General features: G+C 46.8%; 1 pseudogene; it reads right to left on the bottom strand.

Moving 5' to 3' along the window:
• Nucleotides 1–982: 982 nt before the first annotated feature.
• Nucleotides 983–2507, bottom strand: LOC147747854 (uncharacterized; annotated as a pseudogene).
• Nucleotides 2508–7816: the final 5309 nt, after the last annotated feature.

The raw sequence follows: 7816 nt of genomic DNA, 5'->3' as shown, positions 1-7816 counted from the left end.
GCTTGTCCTCCGACCACCAGCCCCCCATGGTGACGTCGCCGCAACGGGCTCCCCAGCCCGCTCTGCTGGCATCCGATTCGATGATGAGGTCCGGGCTGGATCCGAAGATCGCTCTCCCGTTCCACGCACTCATGTGTTCTATCCACCATCGCAACTCCGTCCTCGTTTCTTCCGTAAGGGAGATGAGTTCGGAATAAGCAAGTCCCTTCTGGAGGTGTTGCGCCTTCAGGCGCTGAAGTGCTCTGTAATGTAACGGGCCCGGGAAAATCGCCTGAATCGAGGATGATAGAAGGCCCACTATGTGAGCCAGGTGCCGGAGGGAGATCCTGTCCCTCCTCAGAGTCTGGAGAGTTCCTTGCGGATCTTGTTCACCTTCTGCTGCAGGAGGCTGAGGCAGGCCGTGTCGGAATCTATGAGGAAGCCCAGAAAGGTAATCTGTCTCCTCGGAAGAAGTTCCGACTTCTGAGCATTCACTACGAACCCCAAATCCTTGAGTAGGGCAATAGTCATGGTCAAGTGCGACCGAAGTCGGTCCGGTGACTGATCCATGATCAGGATGTCGTCGAGATATATGATCATCCGCACACCTCTCTCGCGTAGCGTTTCCACCACCGGCCGAAGGAGCTTCGTAAAGCACCAGGGGGCCGACGAGAGGCCGAATGGGAGGGCTTGAAATTCGAAGACCTCCTCGTTCCACAAGAACTGCAGGAAGCGCCTGTGAGGGAGAAAGATCGGTACCGTGAGGTACGCGTCCTTCAAGTCCAGACAAACCATCCAGTCCCCCTGTAGGAGAATGTAGCGAAGTAGGTGGATTCCCTCCATCTTGAAGTGGCGGTAAATCAGCCACTCGTTGAACTCCCGTAAATTGATGACCGGGCGAAACCCTTTGTCCTTTTTCTGGACCAAAAAAATGTTGCTCAAGAACCCCGCAGGATGAAGGCGCGTTCTGCGAATCGCACCTTTTTTGAGAAGTTCTGTAATCTCATTTCCGATAAGAAGTCTGTCCTCTGTGGAAAAAACCAAGGGACGAGGGCGAACCCTCTGGTGGGGAGTGCCATAGAAATCTATCCGGAAGCCCTTGACTGTCTGGAGAACCCAAGGGTCTGAGGAGATTTTGCACCAGTTGTGGAGATGATCCCGAAGTCTCCCCCCCAGAACGGATGGGGAAAAAAGGGTAACACTCACCGGATGGGCCTCCCGGTGCATTGGTACCACCGTGGTAGCCTCTGCCGCGCCCTCTGCCGGCGCCTCGACTCGGGTAGAAGTTCCCCTGGCGACCGTCGTTCCAGCCATTGTTACGGCGTTGCTGGGCTTTGTTGTTAGGGCCTTGCTGGGGTTGGCGGCCGGAAGAGCGGCCCCGTCCTCGTCCGGCCCATGCAAAAACCCGTCCGGGGAAAATTTTCTTGATGGAAGTTTGAGCTCTGTCTAACGCAGAGAAAGTCGTCAAGAACTTATTCAATTCTTTTATAAAAGGTTCCCCAAAGAGTTTGCCTTGTGCAATAGGGCCCGCCTCCGACGTGGCTAGATCCCCGAGCTTCGGATCGATCTTGATGAGGAGAGATCTCCTCCGCTCTGCCGCCAACGCACAATTCGCGTTGCCCAGGAAGCATAGGGCTCTCTGTGCCCAACCTGCCACGACCTCCGTGGACATCGCCGTCCCCGACTCCTTGGCCCTCTCGGCCAACTGGATAATCTGGGTCACGGGACCCACGGCGTCCAGGAGCTTATCCTGGCAGTTGCGCCAGGATCGATCTATGCCCCTCCTGGGGTCCTTCATAAATTTAGCGAAGAACGCATAGAGCTTTTCGTCGATGTCTGGAGTGGCTGCCACTCTGCCCTCCAATTTAGTGCGAGGGCACTCACCCCGCATGCGGGTTCGAACCTCTTTTTCCAGAGGTTGGCGTACCTTGCCAGCCACATACACCGCTACTTTGGGGTCTGGGATCCATTCCGACGATCGTGGATGGTAGATCTTTGTCGGATCAAACATATCCGGGGTTTTGTCGTCCCCCTCAACCGATCCCGAAGAATGAGAAGCAGGGCGCCAAGGGCGTCCTGAGTACCCATCCTCCTCGTCCGAGGAGGTATCATCCTAGGTAACACCCTCTCCCTCCAAGGGGAAACCATCTTCCTGGTCAGAGTCTGGGGCGACCTCGTCGCCATCTTCTCCGGGGTAAAAACCCTCCCGGCAGGGTAAATTTTTAAGCGTTCGCACAATCTTGCGGAAGGAGTCCCTCAAGCGATTGAACTCCTCCAAGTGCCCCGCGTGACGCTTCGCTGACTTTTTCCCCCCCCTGCGCGCCCTTGGTTCCGCGGTTCGCAGGAACTGCGCCACTGAACACCCCGGGGATGCTTTGGGTGAGGGCATCCACTCTCTCCCGCAAAGGTGCCAGTACCGAATCCAGCGCCTGCGAAAGCGCGCGACCAACCGCTGGTGGCAAGGGCTGGGACCAGCCAGGTTCCTCCACCTCCTGATTGAGGGGGTTTGACTGTTCAGCAGTCTGCATTTTAGCGAGGGTGAGAGCACTAAACACCTTGTATAATTTTACAGAAGGTAGCCCCCTCGCCGGTGCTCCGACAGTACCGCTGTCAAAATTAGGGTGCGGTGACTGACAACCGCCACTAGATGGCGTCGCGCACGTTGGGCGCGCTAATACACCGAACCGGTGTCAGGGCGAGGGTTGGTGAGTCAGGTGAAAAAAACCCTGCCTCAGCGCACCGACCCGAGGGAAAAGCACCGCGAACGCAGCCTTAACCCAAGCGGTGGCGCCCCACGGAGCTGAGGGGAAGCGAAGCCGCTCTCCGCAGAGCCCGCGCTGAAAACGGCAGAGACGGCGCAAGCAGCGCCTGACGCACGTCGAGCTGCCGAAGGGTTTGACAAGAGATTAAGCGCGCCGCCAAGCTCAGCGCTATTGCACAAGAAAACCACAGTAATAAACCACCAAATATACACGTCAGAAAGATAAAAGGTTTGACTTATCTGACGAGCAGAGAAGAAAGAGGAAGAGGATAGGACGTCATGGCTAGTTATAGAGCGGACGGATCCATGATTGGCTGTTGGTTACTAAGGACACTGTATCCCATGTGCTCATGGGAGTTGTGGTTCGATAAAAACGTTTTGATTGGCTTTTCTTTAAAGTGCTCATTACAATAAAGAGAAGAAAGGACTGCATAATCCTCGCCTCCGTCCTGACATAGAATTCAGCTCCCCATGCTTGTGGAATCATGAAGTTAACGAAGAGAAGGATAAATGACGGATTCTTCTGCCGGTCTGCGGGAGCCTCACTCTAAGGCGGCCATTCCGCTCGTGCGCTCCCTAGCGCCCCCGTCCTTTTGCATACTTGACCGCTAAGCACTGGAACTCCCTGCCCCAGGAACTCCACCTAGCTGCCATCCATTTTTCAGTATAGGTTTAAATTAAGCCATATCAATTTCTCTATTGCCCTAGACAAAAACTTGGTTTCTGTTGCCTATACAGTCTAGTTCTAGGCATCAGTTGTGCTCCATAAAAATGTAATTCATTCAGTAATTTTCTATAGGCCTACATCTAGGGTATAAGGATCCTTTGAGAAGACCACATCTATAATAATGTCTCCATTTCTTGAGCTCACATCTGGAGTATTATGTTTGGTTCTAGATTGTTGGTCTGGAATATTGTGTTTGATACTGAAGTACACACCTTCTGCGCAATCGAAGGCTGTAGTTAAGGAAATTAACATTTGCCCCGCCCCATATCTGCAAAAATTGTACTCTCAAGCTGGACCTAAAAATGGCTTTTACAGTGAACAAGAAAAAAAAAGCGAAGAAGATTGTATTATGAAAAAAAACAAAAGCAAGAGTGGGGTAAAGGATTGAATGTGACAAAATACATGAAGATTGGGCATAGTTTTGGGATATACTATAGTTACTCAGGCATTCCAATGAAAGCACTGAAGGAGAAAAGCTAAATCCAAACTCCCAAATGGCACAGCAGAGAATCTAGCACACTCCTCTGGGCTGAGCCAGGATGCCATTGACAAAGTTTCAACCAAAGGCTAAAGCAACATTTGAAGGTGATTTTTTTAATAATGAAATGTTTTACATTTATATTGATATTAACCCCTGCATATTACATTATATTTAGTGTGTGCTATTCACATTTAAATCGATTAGAGCTAATGTAGGCCTGCATTTCAAAATGGCTAATATTTTGTTGCCATCTTGATTCACATAATATGTCTTCCTTTCTTTCAGGAGAAGCTGAGGCTGCTTTTACAATGTGAATGTGCTCATGTTCTCATGAAATGTTTTCTTTTTAATGATACATGTAGAATGTACTAAAAAGTTGTTTCAATGCACCTGAAGAGTACAGCTTGGTAATGTGTAAATAGTTATGTTGCAGATAACTTTAAATGTAAAGGACGTTTTGCAAAGCCTTACCATGTAGGAGCTTGAGAAAATAATGAGCTTAGCTTTCTACTTGTGCCTTAACCCGATTGGCTTGTTATAGGTGTATCAAATGTTATAATTGTGTGGTTTAAGATAATGTAGTGTAGATGAGAAGGCAAACATCTCTCTTTCTTGACGTAGTAGCAGAGCCGTTCCCCAACTTAGTAGGGTGCTCTCTCTTTATGAGAGAACTGAGTTGCTAAATTTCTTGCTACTGGAGATGATTTCCTAATAACTTGCAATTTGCTTTTATGATCCTAATTGATTTGAACTGCATAGCAATTGATTTGTATTCATGTATTAACGATTGACCACTCATTTGATGATTTGAATGTGTAAGAATGTGAATCATTAAATAAACCCTTATGGTTTGAACTTAACCACTCTCTGTCTTCCTTGTGGAGCGTAATGGGCTTCACATTATTTGAATGTTTTGAATATTGTTGATTAGCCTGAGTTGGAAACAAAAATTCATCAGGGACAACTTCATGGGCCCTGAATTTGCACCAGAATTTGCACTACAACAGCACTCCAGCACATACATTTGAAGTGGCTGCTCCAAGACCACAATGTGTTCATTGAGCACAATAGGACTGACAGAGGCATCATCGGACCTTAAAAGTGATGGAGAGATGACAGAATTACTCTGAATTCCTGGGTTTTTACATGGGCAGTATTCCAATTCGTTGCATGTTTTGTGTCTTTACACAAGGGGAGCAACTGCAAATCAGCCTCAGTTACTTGCCCAATGTAGGCAAGGTATGCCCATCAGTCTAGAGGGTCACTTTGAAGGGCAAGGGGTGCCAAGCAGTCTTGGTGAGTGGATGGTATGTGGTGTGGCAATGCCCACTAGCCTAAGTGGGTGCCCAGATCTGGGTCATGTCACTCGCTCATAAGCTTGTGTTCTAGTTTTTAGAGGCCGCAGCCTAGCAGTTCAGGCTGGCCTGCCCATTAATGAGTGTAGCTAAGCCTTGAGTATGATAGGTTCCCTCCTGTAATGAACAAAATACAAAAATAGATTGAAGATAATGTGGTAAAGCTTAATACATGCATTTTCATCCATTGCTTTTTCAGCTTTGATTTACCAAATTCCAAAAAGCTTTATTCGACGTCTTAGGTCATAAAAGCACAAACTTACATTTAAGTCCATTCACAAAGTATCTACAAGCAATTCAAATATACTCTAATGAAAATTGCTACATACCCCCCCCCGATTAGAGAAAATATAAAATCCTAAATTTCTATATACAAGTCTAAAATGTTGTTAAAAGTCAATATGCTAAAATCTTCGTGAATACACTACAATACTTACTAGAATTAATACCAATTATAAAAGGAGCAATTGATTATACAGAAATGCATTACAGCCTGGTAAAAGTGCTAATGGACAGAGGCCTCGTCGTGGGACCTCACTCTTACGGCCCACACGCACCCCAAATATTTAGCCATGGCTATAATAATCGCTTCAGTGGTATCACTTCTTATGATTCTTTCCGCCTCATGCGCCGTTCTTGTTCCCAAGAGCTTGCAAATTGGAGTCAACCAGGTACAACGTGGAGCTTTATAACCAGTGCATTCAAACAATACATGGGTCAACGATTCTTTTCCTATCCGGCATACCAGTCACAAATCATTTCTAGGTGTGGACCATTTGCTAATAAAAACTCCTAGTGGCAGATACCCACCCTAAACTGAAAATATAATTTTCGCTCAAAGGGTTTTATATTAAAGTCTCAATATTGTTCTAGCCCCAGTGTAGGTTTCCACTCCAGAAAAAGCCCTGTGAGGGAAAAGGACTCGCATCTTCTCACTATGTTGGTCTGGGCCATTTCCCAATATTTGGCCTTCAAGACCATTTTTCCAGGAAAATGTGTGTTTTTGGGATCATCCCAAAGAGGACTCATGCCCATATTCAATAGGGTTGCAAGTTGTCTTAGCCATTTTATTTGGTGCAGTGTATCCACACTTATTACATCTAGAAAGCCAGCTGCATACTCTGCAAGTTCTGGAGCAAACCACAGTCTACACCAGTACAAGAGGGGACGTAGTTTTGCAATTTCCTCGATTGGCTTTCTCTAAAGGTCGTTCAATAATGGTTGTGTCGGGGTACTCTGGGGCAGGCTGGTTATATTCCTAAGGAACCTATTTTCTGAGATAGAAAGTTTAGCTAAGTTCTCATGACCCCAGAGTTCTGCACCATATAAGGCAGAGTTGATGACTTTCATATTATAAATCTCCATAGTAGGGCTAATTATCTTAGTAATAGAAGTATTATATTCATTTTGGAGCACCCACGCCAGTTGTCGGTGTTTTAGGGGTGCTATATCGACCTGATGTGACCAATTTAGCGCCTCCTGAATGTTGACCCCCTAGATATGTAAACTCCATAACCTGATCAAGTATGGTGTTATTCAACATGATACCCCCCTTAAAGGCCATCAGTTTTGTTTTGGACACATTGACCTCCATACCTCGGCTAGCACAGAACTTTTCAAAAATTGTTAGTGCTCTCTGGAGCCCGCTTGGTGTTTTGGAAAGGATCAATGTGTCGTCCGCAAACATTAGTATGGGAACTTTTTCGCATGCTAGTATTGGTGCGTCTGTGGGGGTTAACCTCATACAGTTCACTATCCCATTAATATATAGGGAGAATGGGGTCGGGCCAGTACACATCCTTGTTGAACTCCCTTCTGTCCTGGAAAAAATTACGTGACTTCACCCTGCTTATCCCCATTGGATCTTAGCCTTGTTATCCTCATGTAACGTGATGATGAGTGTCAGCAAATCAAGTGGTAGCCCCATTTCTTGTAATGACTGCCAGAGTTTGTTTTGGGGTACAAGGTCAAATGCTGCCCTAAGGTCAACAAAGACAGCGTACAAACTTCCCTTCCCCAAGTTTACGGTTTTCCAACACAGCAAAATTAAACACTTGGTCGATTGTGCTGGTAAGAGCACAGAACCCTGCTAGAAAGGGCAATAGGATACTGAATTTGTCCATCCAATCATGCACTCTATTGGGCACCAATCTGCCCATCACCTTTTGTAGAGAGTCAATGAGGCTGATTGGCCTATAACTTCCTGGGAATGATTTGTCCCCTTTCTTAAAAACAGGAATAATCTCTGCCCATTTCCAGGATTCTGGAACCGACACCCCCTGGGCAATAGCATTTGACAGTAGATAAATGTACTTGTTCCATCTCACTTTATCATAGATAAATACATCCCCCGGAATTCGATCTAAACCCGGAGTCTTCTCAGCCATAATTGATTTCAGGGCCACCTCGACATCTGCCTTACTGAAGACTGCCTCCTTAAATAATTGCTTAAAAATACTGCCCTTTATTTCGTGCTCACTTGCTGCATATTGTGGTTTGAAATGGTTTACCCA

This window comes from Lissotriton vulgaris, chromosome 1_1 (assembly GCF_964263255.1).
Source record: "Lissotriton vulgaris chromosome 1_1, aLisVul1.2, whole genome shotgun sequence".
NCBI classification, from domain to species: Eukaryota; Metazoa; Chordata; class Amphibia; order Caudata; family Salamandridae; genus Lissotriton; species Lissotriton vulgaris.
Note: the sequence above shows the minus strand (reverse complement) of the source record. Positions and strands in the feature narration are given on the sequence as shown.